Source organism: Sebastes umbrosus, chromosome 14 (assembly GCF_015220745.1).
Source record: "Sebastes umbrosus isolate fSebUmb1 chromosome 14, fSebUmb1.pri, whole genome shotgun sequence".
Taxonomy (NCBI): Eukaryota; Metazoa; Chordata; class Actinopteri; order Perciformes; family Sebastidae; genus Sebastes; species Sebastes umbrosus.
Window position 1 is genome coordinate 13850236 of NC_051282.1, and position 22538 is coordinate 13872773.

The 22538-nt window shown below is 39.5% G+C and overlaps 1 protein-coding gene across 4 annotated transcripts in view; it reads left to right on the forward strand.

The window, feature by feature from the left end:
• LOC119501796 (thyroid hormone receptor alpha) overlaps positions 1-22538 on the forward strand; it is a 119628-nt gene that overhangs the window by 47015 nt on the left and 50075 nt on the right. For all 4 annotated transcript variants that reach the window (XM_037792421.1, XM_037792416.1, XM_037792415.1 and 1 more), the window contains one exon: positions 1669-2939. The gene's annotated coding sequence lies outside the window, so the exon portion shown is untranslated. The remainder of the gene's footprint in view (positions 1-1668; positions 2940-22538) is intronic.

Here is a 22538-nt window from a genome sequence, read left to right on the forward strand (position 1 = left end):
ATACATATTGAATCGGCACCAAAGTATCATAATAGTATCGAATCAGGAGATAGGAGTACTGTCTGATACCTACCACACAGTGGATGCTTTACGTACCACTTGTAATCTACCTTACTAATGTATCCGTAATTACAGTTGAACAATACCAAATTACACTGGTTAAGAACAAAACCCAGCCTCCTCATGACACAGAATATGAGAAAGAAGACTGTTCAATTCTCTGTTTCCTTCCATCCACTCTCTTGCATTATGCATTGCAATATGCCTTCGTCCTGTGTTGCTGTTTGGTCGGCCGCTTTTTTCCATCTGTCTATTTGGGTCCGGTTCACAGTGGTAGCAAAACCAGACAGGACAAGTCAAGGGTTGACTGGTAGGCATTTAACCTCTGTAGGGCTCTTAAAACACATTTATACAATGAAGGACATGCTTTAAATGCCTGGTACTCCCCACCAGTCATTCAGGAGTGAGAACGGGTTTCATCATCTGCTCAAAATTACAATTTGTCCAATACTTTGATTTACATCCAGTTACAGTTTGATGCTAATTAGCAAATGTTGGCATGCAAACACGCTAAACTAAGATGAATATTATTAACAAACATTATACCTGCTAAACATCAGTATGATGATGTTAGCATTCAGCTCATATGCCAATGATGAAACCATCATAACTACTCAATTAATGGACACCGAAAAACGATGTTATCCTGCTGATAGTGGCACCAGATCAGATAACTGCTAATGTGGATCACTTTGGAAGGCAATGACAAACAGTCTGCTCGTTCCTAAAGCGCCAGTAGGCAGAATGTTTTTGCCATCATTGGTCAGAAATTCCATAATAACCTTTCAGCATATTGTAATTCAAGTGTTCCAAGAGATAACTAGACTTCTGCGTCTCCTCATGGCTCTGTTTTCAGACTTTAAAAAATCTAGGCCGTGACGGGAGACTTTGGCCAATCACAGGTCATTTCAGAGAGAGAGCATTCCTATTAGCTGTTCATTCAACAAAGGCAGCTGTCAATCACTCGCAAACCCCGATCGAATGATCAAACTAGGCAGTGCTGATCAAATATGAATCAATATTATGTTGCTGTAATGCCTATTTTACAATGCAACTGCAATTCTAACTTTCTCATTTTACAGCTAAACAGTACACTACAAGATGTTTCTGAAAACATTTTATGCGAGAAATAGGCATTACAGTAGCAGAATATTGATTTATATTTGATCAGTGCTTCCTAGTTTGACCGTTTGATCTGAGTTCATGAGTGATTGACAGCTGCACAGAGACGGCAAGGCTCCAGCTCGGCTCTGATTGGTTGTCTTACTCCGGTCTGTATAATCCTTCAGATACCATTAGGAGCACTGGAGGACACAGAGGCACATTATTTTTTTTCAGATTACCTGCACTACTGTGAAGACATAATGACCGTGTTATAAAAATAACTTTTTGTTAATCATATTTGCTCGTACTGCTGCTTTAAGTCTGGAGAACCTTTTGAGTCCTGAAGTCACCGAACTGAGCCCCAATACTCTACTGTGAGAGACTCCGTCCATGAAAATCACAAACGGAATCAGTGGCAAGGGACATCCTTGTCCAATGACAACAGTAGAAATAATGTTGTGCTGTGGTCAGATTCTAACCAGTCTTGTGTTTTGTCTTCCACAGGTGGAGCCCCTGAAGAAACCTACCTGTACATGTAAGGAGGCAGAGCCAAGCATCGACTTTTTCAGATGGACACTGGGAAACCACCAGCATTCTTTTTCAAAAGGCATAAGATTGAAGACTATACTCGAGACTGATACTTTACCTCCCGCCGTCCTCTCCTCTTCCTCCGATCCAATCAGAGAAAACCTCCTCTGCTCTCTACCTCCCAGAGAAATAGTAAAGGAAAAAAGAAAAGAAAAGTGAAAGCAATTTATTATCCGTTATCAGTTCCTCTTCTCTTTTCGCGCAACATTTCTCCATTTACCTCAGGGATTTTCTCCCACTGCCTACCTCCTCCACAGAAACAGCCAACCCAGTGACTGGAACACATGAGCAAAAACACACCTGTGACCTCTCGCTGCTGTTACCATGACAACCTGTATTGCCTCTGAAGCTCTCCTCACTGCAGCCGTGACTACCAGCAATGACCTTGGACCTCTTACCACCTGCCAGCTCAGACCTGCTCACTGCCTAAATTGTACTGATCCACACTTGTAGCCTGGGCCTCGGGCTAGTTATTACTGGAAGGAAAAGGGGTCGTATTGCCAGAAAGCCAGCTACACACTCACAATAGCCTCACTCTTCTGTACAGTTTACCTGGCAGGGAACCATATACCTCAGCAGACTTCTAGAAAGACACTCACTCAAGGAAACTGAAGGGAACTTTTTCCAGCAACAGCATCCTGGTGCTTCAATCCACCCAGCAGGTGCTCAGTAACCTGGTGCTCCAATCTACAACTCACTTCAGCATCTTCCATCTGCCTTAGAGGCAGGAGTATAGCAACAGTAGCCAGGGAGGCCTCCAGAGAAGCAGAGAGAGAGAGACTCAGGAGTACTGCCCGGCAGGCGACTTCATTTCATTTGCTTCCCAAGCAAAGTCCCATCATACACAGGCCTGGTGATCTGAGCGGTAGCATAAATCAGCAATTGCCCAAGAGGCCTTTCGGAGATCACAGAAGCGACTCAGAAGTTCCCCCCCTGCCTTGAGTTTCACCCCATTGAAGCCTCCAGAGAAGTTAAGCTACCCACGGAGCGGGAGAAGTTCTTTGGAGCCTCGTCAGCTTTTTCTCGCTCTGGAGGCGAGTCACAAAGAATAAAGAACTCCCTGGCAAGATTTAAGCATTATGAACCCATAGCAAGTTAGAAGAGTAAACACTGACACCCATATTGTGTGTGACAGCAAAGACAAAAAGGAGGGAAACAACATTAAGAGTAAAGAGAAGAATGCAGCGGTGAGTTCCCTTTTTTTCTTGTTTTACATATCAGCATGCTTTGCTCACATTCTTCTTCTCCTCAGTAACAGGAGGCTCTGCTGGCGAGCATTTTTTCTTTTCTTGCTCTCATCTCGTGCCATGGTACATTAATGAAAACAAGAAAAAAATGTTTTCATATTTTTCATCTCTTATCATTTCAGTTCTTTGCATCACTAACTGACATTTAAATGGCATTTCCTGCCTTATTAGATGATACAGTGTGGAGACAGCTTTGCAGTAAAGGTCATTAACCCCTGCAATCACATACATCTTTGCAAAGAAAACTCAAACAGAAGAGACTTGAAATACAAGTCTCTGGAAAGTTTGTAGCTTGAAGGAACCTTAACACACCAAGACTCACAGTAGACCCGTTTTTGTCTTTTTTAGGAGGGTCTTTAGGGGAAGATAGCAGGTCAACAATAGATGTCACATAGAAGTGGTGTACATCATCTGAAAGCTCGGAACCTGAAGATTAATTTGAGATTCAGCTCAGTACTGCGTGTCAAGTTGTTCTAGTCATAAATCAGAAATAAACATGCATTAATGAATTAATTTAAATAAATTGTGAAAGTGTATAAGGGCTTAGAACATTATGATAGAAGTAAATGATGGTCATTCCCATGCTCTATTATGTCTCATAAGTTGCTGCAGCAATTTTCTGGGTTGATAACATTTGTTACACAGATTTGGTGCTAAATTTAACCATTTTTTACCACTTGAGAATTAATAAAAAAGTATCAATAATCCCTCCAAAATACCACATTAAGACACCAAGACCTTGAGGAACACCATAGAAAAAGCCATGCTGTGATTTGGTATCTAAAACTTTTGACATTTGGAGATTTCTGTGAGAATTGCATTTTTCGGCGATTGGATGGCGAGCACTTCCGTTCTGGTAACTGCTCAAAAAAAAAACTTTTGTCAATCTACCTAGGAAATTCATCCATCCTCTGAATGCTTTAGGTCTCTAGTTTGTGGCTGTAAAGTTTCATAAGGCTGTGATTATCCTAGAGGTCACCACAGGTCACTGTGAGGTCAAGGCTAAAAGAAATTGACTCACTACAATGAAATCAATGACATCATCACACATGAATGCAACGGGGCTCATTGGATCCACAAGAGTCTCAGCTTTACAGTGATACCCAATTTATGTAATTCCAAAACTGTTTAGGGACCCCAGTTTGCAGAAATATTCATGAAGAATAATCGTGATCTCAATATTGATCCAAATAATCATGATTATCATTTTAGCCATAATCGTGCAGCCCTAGAAATCCTGCACAGCACTCCTGCTGCATATACACTGACATAATACAGGACTTCACATGCTGTTCCTTATTTGACAAAGCAGGGAGACAGGGGAGGAGAAAATCAGTGTAAAGGAAGAGTATAAATTGAAATGGAGAGACAGATTCGAGAGAAAGAGAAAGAATGACATGGGAGAGACAAAGATGGATGCACCTCCACCAACATAAATGTCTTACCTCAGACATCCTCTGTCCTCTCCCTCCATCCCTCCCTCAGTCAATCAGAGGGAGTCGCACATGTATTACCCTCCCATCATTGACAGTCTCCTCACATCGTAGTGCCATAACTTAATCCCCGCCCTCTGCTTCGTGTTGCCACGGCAACGCGCACCCTTCCCCAGCCACCTGTGGCTCAGATACGCAGTGATGTACAGAACACAGATCCCACGTCAGCCAATCAGATCGCCAGTGTGTGTGTGGTCACGTATATTGCTAAGTGGCCTAGTTGTTCTGCTGCCGCATTAAAGGGCACATGGGGCCAACAGAAGAGAGAACAGATGAGATCTCATTATGTCGTTGTGCGTGTCTGTGCGTTTGTGTGCACAGGTACATGAAATTGGAGTATTGAATGAGTCATCATTGGGCTCCCTGAGACTATTGCTGCAATCGCGATCCCGAGCATGTGTGTGTGTGTGTGTGTGTGTGTTCATGCCACTGAGTGCACGCTGGGTTCAGTGAGGATTTTTCCACCTGAAAAAAATTCATGAACACTGATATGAACCAGAGTTCTAAAGCTTGTCTTTTTTTACAGGCATATCTGGTTCACTGGGGAAGATGAAAAACACTTCCCACTGAAATCTCTTTGGAATGTATGAACTATGAATACCAACGAGTACTTTATAGTCAGTTGTAGTTTTGTGTTTCAATTTTAGCTGTTTGTTTTTTTAACATTCAGTTTGTGTGATATTGTGTATGTGCTGTTGGAGTACTAGGGCGGTAAATCGATTAAAATATTTAATCACGATTAATCGCACGATTGTCCATAGTTAATCGCGATTAATGCAGATTAATGCAAATTAATCACACATTTTCCATCTGTTCAAAATGTGCTATGTATTTAATACTCTTATCAACATGGGAGGAATATGCTTGCTTTGTGCAAATGTACATATGTATTGTAAATCATTTAACAACACAAAACAATGACAAATATTGTCCAGAAACCCTCACAGGTACTGCATTTAGCATAAAACATATGCTCATATCATAACATGGCAAACTGCAGCCCAACAGGCAACAACAGCTGTCAGTGTGTCAGTGTGCTGACTTGACTATGACTTGCCCCAAACTGCATGTGATTATCATAAAGTGGGCATGTCTGTAAAGGGGAGACTCGTGGGTACCCATAGAACCCATTTTCATTCACATATCTTGAGGTCAGAGGTCAAGCGACCCCTTTGAAAACGGCCATGACAGTTTTTCCTCGACAAAATTTAGTGTAAGTTTGGAGCGTAATTTTCCCTCCTTCATGACAAGTTAAAAGTTAGAATTTGCGTCAACGTTTTATTATTGCGTTAACTTTGACAGCCCTAGTTGAATAATCTTTTTATCAATGCATTCCAATTAATAGATTTAGTCAATTTACTACAACTCGGCCTCAACTGAGCCTTGGGGCCTTTTCAGATGGACATCAGCACTGTAAAAAACTGGCTGCAACGTCAACCAGTAAGCCACTGTGTTGGTCAGTCAAATAAACATCAAGAAAAACAATGCTGCTTAAGAACTTTCCATAGTTTTGTGATCACATTTGATAAGCTTTCAAACTGAACCTCCTGGTTCGTGTTTGATCTTCTACCAGTAGTACCCTGAACACACTACTGCACCTTTTTGTTGTTTTGCAGTAGTGCCAATGCTTGCGTCATCTTCGTTTCCTTGGGTTGTGCTTGTATAATGAAGCTGACTTCATTACCTATTTAATTGGTGGTTGAGCACAGGCAATTTTGAATATTTTTAATTAACGCTCCCTTGCTTGTTCCTCCCTCCTCAGTTTTAACTCCTTGACCAGAACATCCCTGTTAAAACATGCATGATATCACTTTGCTTTAAAATAGGTCAGCCTCAAAAAAAGGCATTTTTGTTGGTCTGTGGTTCTCTGCAAAATGAAAAGCGTAGGCAGCTTTTTTTTTTGCACTGTGACACTTGACCATTGGACCATTGCAAACAACAGCTGTGCCTGTAAACATCTGCCCCATTGTTCCACTGTGTTTCTGCCTAAAAACTTTAACTATACATAATGCAAAAGAGAACTTACACTAAGTACAGTTTGGTGTTTTATTTTGTCAGGTCCACATTGTGGCACCGACGCTACTACGGTTAAAATGGTTTACTCCAATTTAAATTGAAGTATCTATCATTTATTTAACTGATGCAAAATAGATGTTTGTGCTTGTCTGGTTTTTAAATGCGCATGAAAACAAACGTGCCTGGGATTTAAATTTACCCCAGGACCCTCTTTGTCCCGTCATTCCCCTCTTTTGCTCATGTTGTATTGTCGCTTAACATTAACATCAATAAAGCGAGAATATAACCCAGAGATGATAGTAACTAGTTATATATGAATAATGAAATACAAGATAATACATAGCAAGGTCTACAGTAGGTCATTTTTAATTAGCCAATATCCCAATGAATCCTCCATGCCCAATTAGCCCATTATCTGTGTGTATTTTTTAATTGGTACTAATGGATTAACCTTCACTCTGTCTTTTGCTGAGATTTATGGTATTCATAACTAAATTTCTGACTTTTGATAAAAGTCTTTGCAGTGCAGAGTCAGTAAAACATTGGGTAAACCTGATATTATTGTCTCACTACCACTTTTAAACAATACTTTAAACACATTTACCTGACAGAGACAAATGTTACTCGTTACATTGCAGATTCAGATTTGACTCACAAAATACAACTATTAAAATATAATGCATTATTATTCAATAAACTATCAACTAGCATCATATTAGAATTAAAGGCTCCACCTTGACCAGACATTAGGTCAATTAAAGTACATTGTGCTGATAATACCTCTCTTTCACTCTTCACTTGAAGTAAATATTTGAATGCAGGACTTTTACCGTGCGGTATTAATAGTTTTGCTATTAATAGTTAATAGTTTTACTTCGGAAAAAAAAGGTTTTTAGTCAGCCTACTTCTTCTTCCACTGCCGATACCAACATTCCCAGCTAAAGAGGGTGAAAAGTATAGACAACATTTGCCTTTGGTGCCCCAAATCACTAAATCCGCCCCTGAAAGCACACCCAGGTTGCTGTTTCTTGTGGTCAGAAACATCGGTGAAATACACTTAGTGGAGGCAATTTCCAAATAGACGTATTAGTCTCTTGCTTTGACATCACCACTGCTGTTATAAAGTAGAGCATGGATTTAATTAGCGGAGGTATTTTGCTGGCGGTAACGTTATTAGTGTTATAAGTTAGTATCAGTCTGTCACTGGGGATATACCGTCTTACTCATGTGGGAAAAACACACAGAAGTTGCGGCTTACTCACGGTCTCGCCGGTGAAATACACTCTAGTTCAATTCTGCTTCCAGTGGGCTATCTGCCCTGGTTGACTCCAGGAAAGTGAAGAAGTGTTCTGTTGTAAAGTGAATGGTAGTCAATCAGGCTCGGTAAAAGTTTATTAATAGTGTTCTGTGTCCAAATTGCCCCAAATAGTCCAGCCACAAAATCTCCATTTGATTGAGATCTGGACTCTGACTGGCCTCAATTCCATTTATCAAATAAAGAAACACCTCAACCCCATCAGACTTCGAAGGAAGGAGGACCGCACACAGACTTGTTCATTTCATCAATCTCTATTTATTGCACTAGAAAACAGGCAAAACAACAGTGAGGACGCTCAGTCTACAAATTAGGGTCCAAAACATTCTGTACACTTTCCTATTCACAGTGAGAGTAATCCCAGTACTGATCAGTATGTCCATGAAAACTCCACATTGATTGACAAGAGCTTGACTGATAGAAGCCAATCAATACTGCTGAAGTTGGATTAATGTGTGACTGGCAGCTATAAATTGTTCAAGAGATCAAACTATAAATCCCTAAGTCTTTTAATAAATGCTGGATGCAACGTCTGCAGTACAAATTGCTGGATAAATAAGGATGAAGAACCTGTAGTAATGCAAAGCCTGTAACAACATAGAATATATATATATGTATTTTGTTGCTGAGAAGCATTTCGTATTCTGCTGCTCAGTCCACGAGGGTGGAGGTCATTGTCCTTAATCACAGTTGGGCTTACTACCATCGTTTTTCTCAAGACATCCAATATCTTGTGGGAGATAAGGTGAGAGGGAATGGATTGTTTTTCAACTGTGAAAGTCAAGACAAATTTACTTTAGAGAGATAACAAAAGAAGTCACTTAAGAGAAATATGTGAGTCATACATAGTATGGAAGACAGAGTCAGTATTGCATACATTTGAGATGAAAATGTGAGAGAGAAAACGTTGCTAATAGTTTAGCTTAGCTTTTCTGCCGACCGTAATTAGCCATCACGGCTGCTGCACTGCAGCGGGGAGCTCACAGCTCACGCAGAAGGCTAAACTATTAGAGAGATGGAGAGAAATTGTTGCTAATAGGCTAAACTATTAGGGAGATGGAGAGAAATTGTTACTAATAGGCTAAACTATTGGAGACATGGAGAGAAAACGTTGCTAATAGGCTTAAAGGGACTATTTGTAACTTTCAGAAATGCTTCTTAACAGCGACACCTGTGGGCGTGAAATCAACGAAAGTCAGCGTCGGGCTCGCGCTTGCTCGCTCTAAATATACCTGAACGAGCATCGCTCAAAACAGTGAGGCGACACAAGTCAGCTAAAACCACAATATCACTCTATATTTCAGCTGCTTGGCAGTAATGTTAGCTGACCAGACGAAGGTCTCTCCATGAACATGATTTAGATCTGATCCTAGTGTAGGCTTTTCCTGCCTGGCTGAGGCAGCGGGGCTCTGCAGCGTGTCTCCTCTGCTCTCTCCGCCCGCAGCCGGAGAGAGCAGAGGAGACACCGGCACCCGGTCGGTAACGAGAGGGTAACGTAAATCTCTGTAGAGCTCCGTCACTTCACAAGACACGGAAAACCTCTGTTGGTCTGGAGGAGCTGCAGCAGTTATTTCTGCACAAACGTCCCCTGTGCATTCACTAGATATTCTCAGAGCTAAACTAACTCTTCTGCAGTGTGGAGTGAGCGCGCGTTCACGTCTAGTAGAGGTGGAGTGAGCTGAGCTGTCTGAGTGAAGGCGAGCAGGCAGAGGAGGAGGGTACAGCGGCTACACGCGAACGCGCATATGCGAGCGCGCATGTGTGCCGACCCGCTACATATATACGCTTACAAAGTTACAAATAGTCCCTTTAACTATTAGAGAGATGGAGAAAATGTGTTGTTAACAGTTTAGCCTCCTGCTAACCATTTAGCAGAAGCTAAACTATTCACAACATTTTCTCTCCATCTCTGAAATGCTTCCCCGATATTGTATCTCTATTTGCTAAGTTCGTCTTAACATTAACACTCGCGGTCCCTGAGAGTGAGTGACTGTACATATTCAGAAAAACTTCTTTTGTTCAGCCATTTGTTAAAAAAAAACAAGCCAACAAAACTTGCAGGCTAGCGTTAGCTAACGTGTTCAGAGAATTATTCTACCTCCACCTATGCTCCGCCCACAGAAATACGTCATCGTGTTTACTAACAGAAAAGGGGTCTATTAGATCTCACGTGCCTCAAAAGATCTGATGCATCATTCAGACTGAGACAGATGCAGAGCAGATTGAAGCAAACGTTGAGGGTAGTAGGTGCAATGTGTTGTACCGTCTGTTCATCAGTAAGAGCCCCATCCAGGGTTTGTCTTTTACCCTAGGGAAACATAGCCTTTTTGCACACCTTGCTGTCTGGGAGTCAATCTGCAAGCTTGTGCGAGGTCAGTTTTCTAATTGATATAACATAAATCCATTTCCAAACTGGTATTTAAGGTGCAACGGGTATCAGTAATGCCCCATGCATACCTATGGAACGTTCAGCATACTGTACCACTGCCAGCCAGTTAACTGTGGAGCAGCACAAATATAGCAGCCAGCAGTTCAGAGATCTTCATTACTAATGATATACAGTTACATTTGATGGAAAAAGCCAAGGAATGTGTTGTTGAAGTTTTCCTAACCTGTCGTCTGCCTATCGTCTGTCTGTGAAGTCACCCAATTCACACTACATAGGAATACAAGTGCATACTGTAGATACTGTGCATGGACAGTACTCACAATCTAACCTAGCTTCAACTTAAAAAATCGCAAGTTGCGTTAACGCGTTAAAGAAATTAGTGGCGTTAAAACAAATTTGCGTTAACGAGCTATTATCGCGTCGGCGGCCCTAGAAAACGTTCAGTATGTTCAATTCACATGGCATCTGGACAGGTGTTTCATCTATGTTATAGCAATGTCTCAGGCCACTGGATGTGCAGGAATAAGTATTTCTTTGCATCTAATTTAAATTAGCAAATTTCGAAAAAATTTGACATGCAGCTATGGACCACCACGGTAGTTCTGCTTTTTTTCTTCTTCCATAATTGAATATTAATTTTCATATTCGAATATCTGTCTTCTTTTTTTTTGCAATTCAAATATATATTAAGATTTAGAATATTCGTTGACAGCCCTAGTGTGTAAGTTAACTGTCCATCATTAGCAATATCTTCTTTTGTAGAATTTTTGTTTTTGGAAGTTTTGAATAAATGAATCAGAATCTTAGAAGATAATAATCTTGATTCTTACTATAGATTTTTCCCCCGCCTCTAGTTGACAGTTTTTTAGTCTTCTTCTTTCTCTTTCTCTTAGCTAGTCATCCCTCAGTGTCTCCTTCATCCCATCTTATCCGCCCATTATTCGAGCCATTCTTTCTTGCCTTTTACAAGTCTTACTACCTACTTTTCCTACCTTCAGTGCTTTTTGCCTGCCTGCAGGTATGTGAAGTGAAACTTGGAGGGTCATGGAGTCCTTGGCTGGCTTGGTTCCAGCAGCCGTCAGCGTGATCGGAGGCCATGCTGCCAGCTGTCCTCCTATAGAGGGACTGCTATACAGTAAATCAAGACTACTAGATCAGTTGCAGCATGCGACCAGAGCAGTCATATTGGTCCTGGCTTCAAATTCAAAGGCTTGACAGCCATTTTTAGATTAAACCCGATACGTGGGGTAGGTAAATTGCTGCTGTTTTATGCAGTTTGTATGAGTTGCGGTTAAATGCTGGGAAATTGTAGTGTTTACTACAGTGCAATAGGGATGGGAAAAAAGTTAAGTCACCTATGTATCGCAATTTTTTTAAATCGTTTTTTTTTTTATTCTAAAATCGATATAATTGCTTCATTTGAGATCTATGCGGAGGTAGAAGGAAGTTACTATTTTTATTGTTGTAGTCTGAGTAGTTCCGTATCCGTCAACCAAAACAAACTGCAGCCGGCTGCAGCAAACTGAAACAACAAAGTAGAAAAACAGCGAAGGGTCCACGTGGATACGACCTGCACCCTCACATTTTAAATCCAAAGTGGTAAACACTACGAATACAGTAACACTTTTGGTTTCACATATTGCCAGAGCTAGACACCACGGCTAAAGCTGCATGCTAACTCTGTCATGGACAGGAAACGTTATCGTATTGCGGTTACGTGCGGTCAAGCCGGACGTCACTCTCATCTTCTTGGTCAAATCGGCCGACGCTACAATGGTAGAGCACCCATATACTGACATTTATGTTAAATACATTCAAACGGCCTCGATGGAGCTGACCGTTGATGTATAAAGAGAACGGACCTGACGGGGAGAGCTAGCAAGTATACACATGTGACTACATCTGGTTTTCAAAACAACAACTATATATATACAAAATACATATATGGAAATAAGATTAAATGGATTATATTCACCAGAAATTTAAAACATTACATGTTACTTATAAACGAAAAAGAAAATACGACTAATTTGTGAGGGAGATGTCTTTTTTTTTTTTTTGGGGTTGTTGGACTTTAAGACATCTGTGACTACATACATGTTGAAAATAAAACATTTTTACCGTATTAATTTAGATATTTTCCAAATTAAAAGTCCCTAGAAGTGTATGATTCAACTTTTTCCCATGGTCTAGTGTTAAAAAAGTGATAACAAAAATCACAATAAATCGTAATATCGAATCCCAGCCCTACTATGCAACTGTTGTAGCTAAATACTACAGACCTTAAAATGCTGTTAATACAACAATATAAACATAAATATAATATAATATAAATTATGGCAAAATATTTTGTTTAAATAAGTGTGAACACAACAGAGAAAATCTGTTAACGAGAACTATGCAAGTGGTTCAATATCCCCAAATCATAGTGAAGAGCTGTATATATATACTGTATAGAGCATATGGCAAGTATAACGTTTGTAAGATCATTCATATGATAGTATTTAGTGTCCAAGAACATTGTTGCCGTGCCTCAAGCCAGTGAAACAACAAATGACTGCAATCAACACTATAATGTTATGGTCATTATGGTGAAAGGATTTTAATTACTACATCCTGGGAACATATCCCTGTTTTCCCTGTTTGCCTGGATTCCCGGAATTTCTTGTCATAAATGAAAGAGGCCAAAGTCAATGAAGGCTTTTGTAATTTTGGAGAGCTCTGTCAATGTGCGCCTCGACCAGCTAAAGCCACACAAATTGTATCTTTTGCGCTCTCATTAATTTACCAGTATCAGTGCTAAAATGTGGGGGAAAAAATAAAATATTATATAATAAAAACAATATTTAGGCACATAGCTTTTCTATAAGCTGTTAGTAAAAACCTGCAGCTTAACATTTGATCCAGTATTTTACCATTGGTAATGGCATTTACAGGAACAGAATATAGCTACACTTACGTCGTGTAGCATTAATGAGGTGTGAAGTATTTTTCACAGGAGGCGGGAGCAGACGTTGGCAAGAAATCTCAATCTCAATTGCCAGCATTCAGCCGTAATGGCCATACCAGGGCTCCAGAGTGAGACCAAAAATCTGTTGAGTGGGACTGAACATTTTTATTGGTCGCAACGATGCGTCTGACATTTAGCAGGTCTGTTTCCGTGTGTGTATGTGTGAAACTGCACCCTGTATTCCTCCTCGAGTGACATCACAAGCTTAAAACATACCGGTATCTGCACCTTCATTTGGTAACACTTTATAATAACCATCATTTATAAATGGTAAATTGATAGTTAATTAAACTTAGTTAATAGTTATTTATTACTGTTAACAAACAATTAAATGATAATTAATGTTTACGATTTATTAGTAATGCTATAATTTATGTTATTCTAACAGTTAATTGTTGAACACATTATAACATTTTATATGCTATGTATATAAGTATTTGTTTGATTATGAAATGATTTGTAGAGCTTTGAGAAATTGTTTGTAAAACATCTAAACATTACATAGATAGACCAGATATTTGTAACACTTTGTTAATGGTTAATAACTGGTCTATAATCATTATTTGGATGGCTATTATTAAGTTGCAACTAATGATTATAATACATTGTTAATTGGTTAAGAAATACTTTATAAAGCAACTAAACTTTAAAAGCCCAACTACGGACAATAATTGAAAATTAGCAATCATTTTGTAATAATAATATAATATTAACAAATACTTAATATATTATATAAAATGTTATATGTGCAACAATAAAATGATAATAAAAACTTTACTAATGTAATCAGAATGTAATTGTTATCGTCTCTTATCAGCTATGATACTATTACAATATCGACATTATAAACTTTTTTTTTCATAATGCACAAACTAATGATAAAATAATAGAAATTAAAGTATTACTAATTATTAGTAACATTATTAATTATCATTTCCTTGTTTGTTAACAGTAAAATAACTATTAACTAAGTTTAATTAATTATAAATTTAACATTTATAAATTACGGTTAGTATAAACGTTTACCCTTTTTTCTGTTTACAATCATTTACATAATTAGTTTAAAAATTACCCATGTGTATGGGAAACATGTATTATTGCGGTGCGAAAAATTGTGGGTGCACCTAAATTATGTGCTGGTGCACCTACATGAAAAATTTGGCGCACCGGTGCAACCAATGTAGAAAGTTGGTCTGCATACACTTCCACATAATTACTCAGATGTATAAAAACTGGCAACATGACATGCTAACAAAAAAAACATGATACTCTGTATGGTTGGAGTTATGTTGTTTCCATCTCAGACAGTGTAGTTTTAGTAATTATACTAAAAACTGAAGCCACCATCTTTGTCCATATATCTGCGTGTAAAATCGTTTATGGCAACAAATCCTGTCTTAAAAGAGTGATATATTCCCAGTAATTTTAAAATCACTGTAAAACCTACAACCCATCTGCATGCTACATGTCTATACTACGAGTCTGCCAATAGGTCTACGTGTGATATGATTTATTTTTCCATCCATTCCCCTTTCCATCTGCCCCCCCACGTCCTCCTGTGCAGATGCTCCTGTTTATATCCAGCTATTCAGGGTTGATTAGTCAATCTTCTGGCTGCTGGTTCCTGCAGTGTCACATGTCCATATTCCCCTTCATCCAGTGTCCCCTCCCATATGTCAACCTGCTGCTCTCAATCAATGCAATAAATAGGCATATGAAGACCTATGTGTGCCAGAACTGTAACGCATGGACGGCACAAACAAAATAGAGACACACTGCTCATACTGTGCTGCACATACATAGTTGAAATATCACTTAAAGTTGACCTTTACCAACAGTTATTTCACATGTGACATACTGTAAATATCATATTAATAACTACAATGTGATGTAGCCCACTTTTCTTTTTGTCAACGGCCAATATGTCCGTTAATATTCCATAATTCCAGCCATGTAGAACAACATCCGGACATAGTTTTTGTCAAATTAAAAATAGTGTTGTGTGGACTGGAGCCTATCGATAACTTTTAAGCTTCATTCATAGCGTTGACATTCAAATTATTATTAATACCTGACCGAAACATTGTTTGCAGTCCACCTTGTCTTCCCTTCTCTGTCTTTCTGTCTCTGTCTCAAGCACGCACACATTCGCAGCGAGCGTCGCGCCTGGCCTCGCTCAGTCAGTCTGAAGTCCAAAAGTCAAAATTTATAGACGAAACATAGATGTAATTATTATTTATATCATCATTGTAGTGGCTTTAATGCATTTACACAGTCAGCTGGCTGTGTATGACGACCGGCTTTTTGACAGCCAGCGTGAGGAGATATTAGCTGAATTTGACAAAAAGCGTATTGGATTAGAATCACAGCAGAGGTATTTAAACTTTTCTATAATATAAGTCTATATTTAAGTTGTCTTGGCAACATATCTTATAATATTAGGCTATTTAATATGCTATTAATTCATTTATTTCCCAATGGACACTTTGGCCGTTGAGAATTTAATCTGCCGGACAACTTCACGTGCCGGTTGAAGTAAACCCTGATGTAGCCTCTTGGCTCTTTGGTTCAAGTAAACTGCTTTCATATATCATTGTAAATGTATTTGACGTGTAGTTTGAGTTTTTAGTTTGGCCCGTGTCCCATCCACTAACATGGAGCGGGCGGGGTTTATGACCTATACTGCAGCCAGCCACCAGGGGGCAATTGAGATGTTTTGGCTTCACTTTTGGGGAGCTGTCATGTCGTCCATCTTTATATACAGTCAGTGCAACAGCTCCGTGCACACCGCTTCAGTATGTGGAGGGATCCAAAACTCAACAGGACTTACGTGTCTACTATAAGCTCTTAAGCTATGATTGGACAATCACTGTTTGGGGGAAGGGTTTAGTGAATGGTCAGTTGTCCTGGTTCAGTACATGTGAGAACATTTTTCTTGGATTTGGTTGTGGAAAATGATGTTGTTACTTTTCCATTTTACTCCCATGCATTCTCGGAGTTGGTCTAGAAAATTACAGTTAAATCATCAAATCACCAGTCCTGTGGGGCCCTTCATACATCACTCTCAGTTTGTCTGTAAACACTCCAGCTAGTTGCAGATATCAGGTTTTGTCTTCCTCCTTTCACAAAAAGCTGCTTTCTGTGCTCGTAAATCATGACAAACAACTTCAACAATTCTTTTAATTTGCCAGAGCTGGTAATCCATCACACTTACCGTGAAGCTTTAATTTGGTTTTGTTGCAGTTTCTCTTTCGTCTTTATTTAACTATGCAGAATTAAGTCTTTTCACATCAGAAATGTAAATCTCTAGGGCAATAATCCCCATAAAACATGACAAATCTTTTTTAGCCTGAATGGCAGCTAATTTCCAAATCGGTGTAACACTGTGAAGTTTAGGTTTTAAAAACAGTGTGTGAAGGGTACGTGCAAAAAAATTGTTTTCATGCATTACACAGTGTAAAATGATTGGGTAAAATTAGGGCTGTCAATCGATTCAAATATTTAATCACGATTAATCGCACATTTTTATCTGTTCAAAATGTACCTTAAAGGGAGATTTGTCAAGTATTTAATACTCTTATCAACATGGGAGTGGACAAATATGCTGCTTTATGCAAATGTATGTATATATCTAATATTGGAAATCAATTAACAACACAAAACAATGACAAATATTGTCCAGAAACCCTCACAGGTACTGCATTTAGCATAAAACAATATGCTCAAATCATAACATGGCAAACTCAAGCCCAACAGGCAACAACAGCTGTCAGTGTGTCAGTGTGCTGACTTGACTTGACTATGATTTGCCCCAAACTGCATGTGATTATCATAAAGTGGGCATGTCTGTAAAGGGGAGACTCGTGGGTACCCATAGAACCCATTTTCATTCACATATCTTGAGGTCAGAGGTCAAGGAACCTCTTTGAAAATGGCCATGCCAGTTTTTCCTCACCAAAATTTTAGAGTATATTTGGAGCGTTATTTAGCCTTCTTGACAACAAGCTAGTGTGACATGTTGGTACCAATGTATCACTTAGGTTTTTCAGTTTCATATGATGCCGGCATCTTCACTCTAGCTTCAAAACTGAGCCCGCTACAACCTCAAAATCGCAAGTTGCGTTAATGCGTTAAAAAAATGAGTGACGTTAAAATAAATTTGCGTTAACACATTATTATTACGTTAACTTTGAAAGCCATGTGTAAAAATATAAATTAGACAGGGACAGAAGACACTGAGCCCTGAGTTTAAATGATGCCGTTAGTCTCCTGCTGAGTGCATCGTGTCTTGCCATGGCTGTACACTTGTAGAAAGATGATTAATTAAGGATAAAAGACTAGAGGGATGCAGCATCACGCACTTGCCTGCTAGCAAGGAGGAAGTTGTTGTTGAGTGTACTTTATTAGTTTACTGGCTCCTCTCTGAAGTGGCCATCAAAATATCATCTGGTAAACATCTGTAGTGTGATGTGTATGTGGTTACTCTGTATACTTTGGAATCGTTTTTCTTTGCTGGTGCACTCATCAACTGGCAGCGAGGCCTTGAGACTGTTCACATAGTTTCTAATGTCAGTTTCACATGTCCAGCCCACATTACACTGATACAACTTGATTTAAAAATGAGCTACAGTAAGTGATCCTTGTGGGAAATGAAGTTATCGGAGCACCAGGGACAGAGAGACACTGACTCAACAGAGCTGAACATCAAATATAATTTGAGATACAGTGCATATTGCGGAAAATAAACAAACCATTGAAGTTAAAGCAGCACATGAAAAATAATCCATGGTCTTCTTCTGTTGGACAGATTTATGAGCTAACAGATGTTCGCAGTTTACGACCTATAAATCCACAGCGCAGTGCAACACCATATATGCAGGGTGTAGAAATGGGATGTCAAAATAAGTAGAAATGATTTACAGAATTTGGAGCCTGTATCAAAGGATATGTAGATTTAGATCATACATTTCCATGTGCAATAAAAATGAGAATGTACGGAGGCCCTGAGGGGCAAGTGAGAAACATTTTTTTTCTAAGATTTAATTTGTTTTCTTTCCTATGTTTATGACTTAAGAACAGGTTAAAAATATTTTGCCAGGATTATCTTTCTATATTTCTTTTTTTTTTCATTTTGTGTGGGGAAAAAAAGTTTTGGCAGGTGAAAAAAAATAAAATGTTTAGTGTTTGTTGTTGTAATACTCATTTCGACCACAAAAGGCTGACGTGCCCCATGTTCTAAATAGGACCAAAAGCATTCATGTTTTCTTCCAGGTGTATTCATTTCTCTATGCACTCCAAACACATGTAGATAAAATAGCAGATAAACACTGTGGTGAAGACAGAGACGGAAAGGTTAACCAGATAAGCTCACATGCAGACAGACACTGGCAGACAATACAGTGTTGGGATTCAGGTTCACTCCGGGTTCATTTTCTCAATTCCAATACCTATAACATTTTCCAAATGACTTAAACTGATAATATCAAACATTAGATTGGATGGGTGAGGAGCTCAGTGAGGTCATTACAGGTTATATATAAGGAAAGGATTAGAAGAGGAAGGGGAAGTCAGAGGGAGGAAGGCAGGGCTAGAGGTTATTAAGTCCATCCAATAACAGAGTAGTCCCAGGTTTTATCCCCACCACCAACGCTGTGTCCTCCGGGTCATAGAACTGTTTATCCTCGGCTGCAAAACTCCTAAAGGGAGATCGAGTTTAAGATACAACGGAGAAAGTGTACACTGGCACAAACATGAAGATTTTTTATAACAGCAGCAGTGGTTGTGTGCCCACTGATATCAGTTCCAGAGATTTATTAAAGATGTATTTGTTTAAAGACCTCTCACCTTTTATGTAAGCAAGAGGTAAACAAACAGGAATATCAACAACCAGTCTATGTTCGGCATTTTATTTTGTGTATTTACATCTGCCTCACTGTTTTATGGCACAAAGAGAAACATTCAGGGCGTAGTAGGTTTGGTTTCTGAAGTGATGGGGACACAAAGAAGTCTGGGGCTCTTCAACCAGATATATATTTGACATATATATTTCAATGACTTCAAAATGGGATTGAAAGGATATTCTCCCTGGACAGAGACCTGTATACAGACCCTGAGGGCAGCTGTTGAAATGTCAGAATTTTTCTACTAATGAACTGAATATGTCCAAAAAATATACCAATCAGATCGTAAAATCTTAAAGCCTTTACACACCAGTAGCTGGACAAATGAACTACACGAAAATGCGAAATACTGGCCTGCAAGTATTATTTGTCTAGGGCTTTTATTGTGAAAGGTAAGAACGGAAGGAGTAGATTTGGTCTGTGCTGCCTTTGTTAAGGTTGAAAGGAGTAATAAAGTTTGCCGTCTTGGTTCGGACTACGGAGCCTCCGTGTTGTTGTTTCATAAATATCGACTTTGTTCCAAAAAAATAAATATTGCTTTTCTGCTGTTATATTCGCGTTCTGTGCGAAAGTATTCAGTCTCACAACAAAAATGCTGCCGGTGTGTAAAGGCCTTCAAAAAAAAAAACATGTTGTCACACCTCTCAGTAAATTGGCAAGTAATATTGGTGATTGAAACGATGAACGGAATATTCATTTTACATGAAGTTTGTTTAGGATTTGTTTTTTTATTTTAGTTAATTTCCATAATTTATTTTATCTACAAATTCATTCAGAGCAGAGAATGAAGTCGCTCTCCCTCTGTGTGTATTGTAACCCGAGCTTCTTCATGCTTTGTTGATGTAGCCGGTCCGGCCGTGCATGCTTTTAGTGCAAGTGAGTCTCTCTGTCTTTGCACTGAGCTCATATGATTATTACAACTGATAATGGCATCCCGACCCACGGCGTCATCGAGGAAGCGTAGCGTCCACCCTCCGGTACCCCCGCCCGCCCCGAAGGTTAACTCTTTCAGCACTGTTGCCATTGTTTGCACTGTTGGGGCTGTTAGCACCGTTAGTTGCTTGCCGCTGACTCAACCGTCTCCATGTTGAGAGCAGTGTGGAGGCAATAGATAGCTCTGAATTCGATATATAAAGCACCTTTAAAGGGAACGTATCTTGAAAAACTCACTTTTTCAGTGCTTGTACACATACAGTTGGGTATCTGTAGTACCTACCAACACACAACCATATTGTCCTCTTAAGCCAATCAGAGCAGACTGGGCTTTTTCTGGAGGAAGGCTTATAGAGACAGGCGCTAAAACGGAGCATTTCAGACACGGGGTGAATACAGGTATATTCAGACCGACGGTATGAGAAAAATAATGTGTTTTTGAACATCAAAGCATATAAACATGTTCTAGTAGAAACCCCAAATAATAAGTATGTACCTGAAAATGAGCGTGACATGTCCCCTTCAAGTAAGAGAAAATTCTAGTTCTCTTATATCAGTCCTACATGCCACTTGAGAATGAATCTGTTCATTCGAGTGGTTCAGCTGTATAATCAAAGTACAGATAATCACAGAGGAAGGTGAATGTTTGCCTGTCAGCCTGCGTACAGACCCAACAAGCTTCACCAATCACACATTTATGGTGGCCTCTATGGGGCCTGAAGAGGCAGCCAGGAGGCTTAATATGGCTGGGAACACACTGTAACAATTGAAGGCAGCAAACCGTAGAAGTGGAGCAGAAAACATGGTTAAAATGCAGTAAAGCAATGCAGTTGAATTAGTTCGCCAGTCCAGTTATTGTTCTCGCTCGGGCAACAAGACTGGGTATCAGATTATGATTGTTCCTACATGTTTCCAGCTGCAGGGTCAATTATGCAGCTGCAGCAGGGCCGCAGCTTCTGCTGAATGAATAACATCAACAGTGGACGGAGAGATGAGGGGGAGTGCAGTCATTCTAACACATCCACATAAACAGAGAGGAGAGGCGAAAGGAAGGTCAACCATGGCAGACTTGCATTCTTGGCAGCCCTCACGCCGGCTGATCATTAGAGAGGGAGAGAAAAGAGAGGATGGAGGAGATGGAAACAAAGGAGAGGTGGAGGATGAGAGACTGCAGGGATATGGAAGACAGGGGGAGAGAAAGCTACAGAGCTTTGATTTAAGAAGGTCAGTCTTCGCTTTTATGTTGCCTCAGTGTGTATGGGAGCTTGTTTTGTACCGCAAAGAACATGGATATTGTGTTTGTCTTTATATATGGACAGTTTCTTTATTGTTTGACTTTATGCAAATATGTCTGTTTGTCCTTACACTACATGTGTACATTACAGCACAGCCTTGTACATTGCTCACTTTAACAGGGGCTTTGTCTGCAGCATAGAACTCCTGAAGGAAAAGTGAAACGTTCAATACAGGGCTTGATATTAAGCTTTCTCAGCCAGTTGTCCTTCAGGCAAGTAGATGAGATGTTTTACTTGCCCGATAGCCAAACTTACTTGTCTCAAATGGAAAAAGTAGGCCTATTAAAAAATAAATAAACTCAACAGGGATTTAAAGAGTTATTAGAATTTCTTTACGTACAAAACATACAATTACTATGCTCTCCTCAAAGCCGCCAGACTCCATTGACAGAAACAGTCATTTTACCTTGCTGATCATTGTAAAATGCACTTCATTCAAACGAGTCAAAATTAAACTCATCAAGACTGTCTTGATCAGTCTTTCCACTGTTTCAACAATCACCAACTAGGGTTTCATTTCTACAGAAGCTTGGCATTAGTAGTTTTAAGTATGTATTATTATAACCGGCTTAGTATTAGTGTTAGGAAGTTAAACAGGTCATAATTCCCTCTCTATTATCTATTTCAAATTGCTGTGAAAACATCTCCTTCAAACAACTGGATTTATTCTCTCAAAAAAATACATTTTACAAGATTTGAACACATCATGATAGCATTATGATTTACCTTCACCCAATACTCATTTTTACTGAGCAGAGATTGAACGCAACAAAATGTAACCCAATGGAACATCGGTTAACGTTAGCTGTTAGGTGCCTTATTTACATGGGAGAAGTTTGCTTTCAGGGATTTCTGACAGAAAGCACTTTCTGACAGGTTTAGGAAACAAACCTATTTGGTGAGGTTTAGGAAAAGATTATGGTTTGGGTTAAAGTAAACCTGTTCTGGAAGAAAGTCCTGGAGGCAAACTTCTCCCTTGTGCAGACTGGGCTGCCCACCGGCTGCTAACAGCTAACAGTTAACGTTAACTGGCTCTCCTTCTGCCAATTTCAACAGGGATTTACTGTTCACAATGTAGCTTCACGTTATCTTCGTAAATAGTCACTCCGAGCGCCAGAGCACACTCTGGCACAAACGGTTGTAAATTCGGAACGCTGTTGGAATGTAACATTACCATTCAGTGACTCA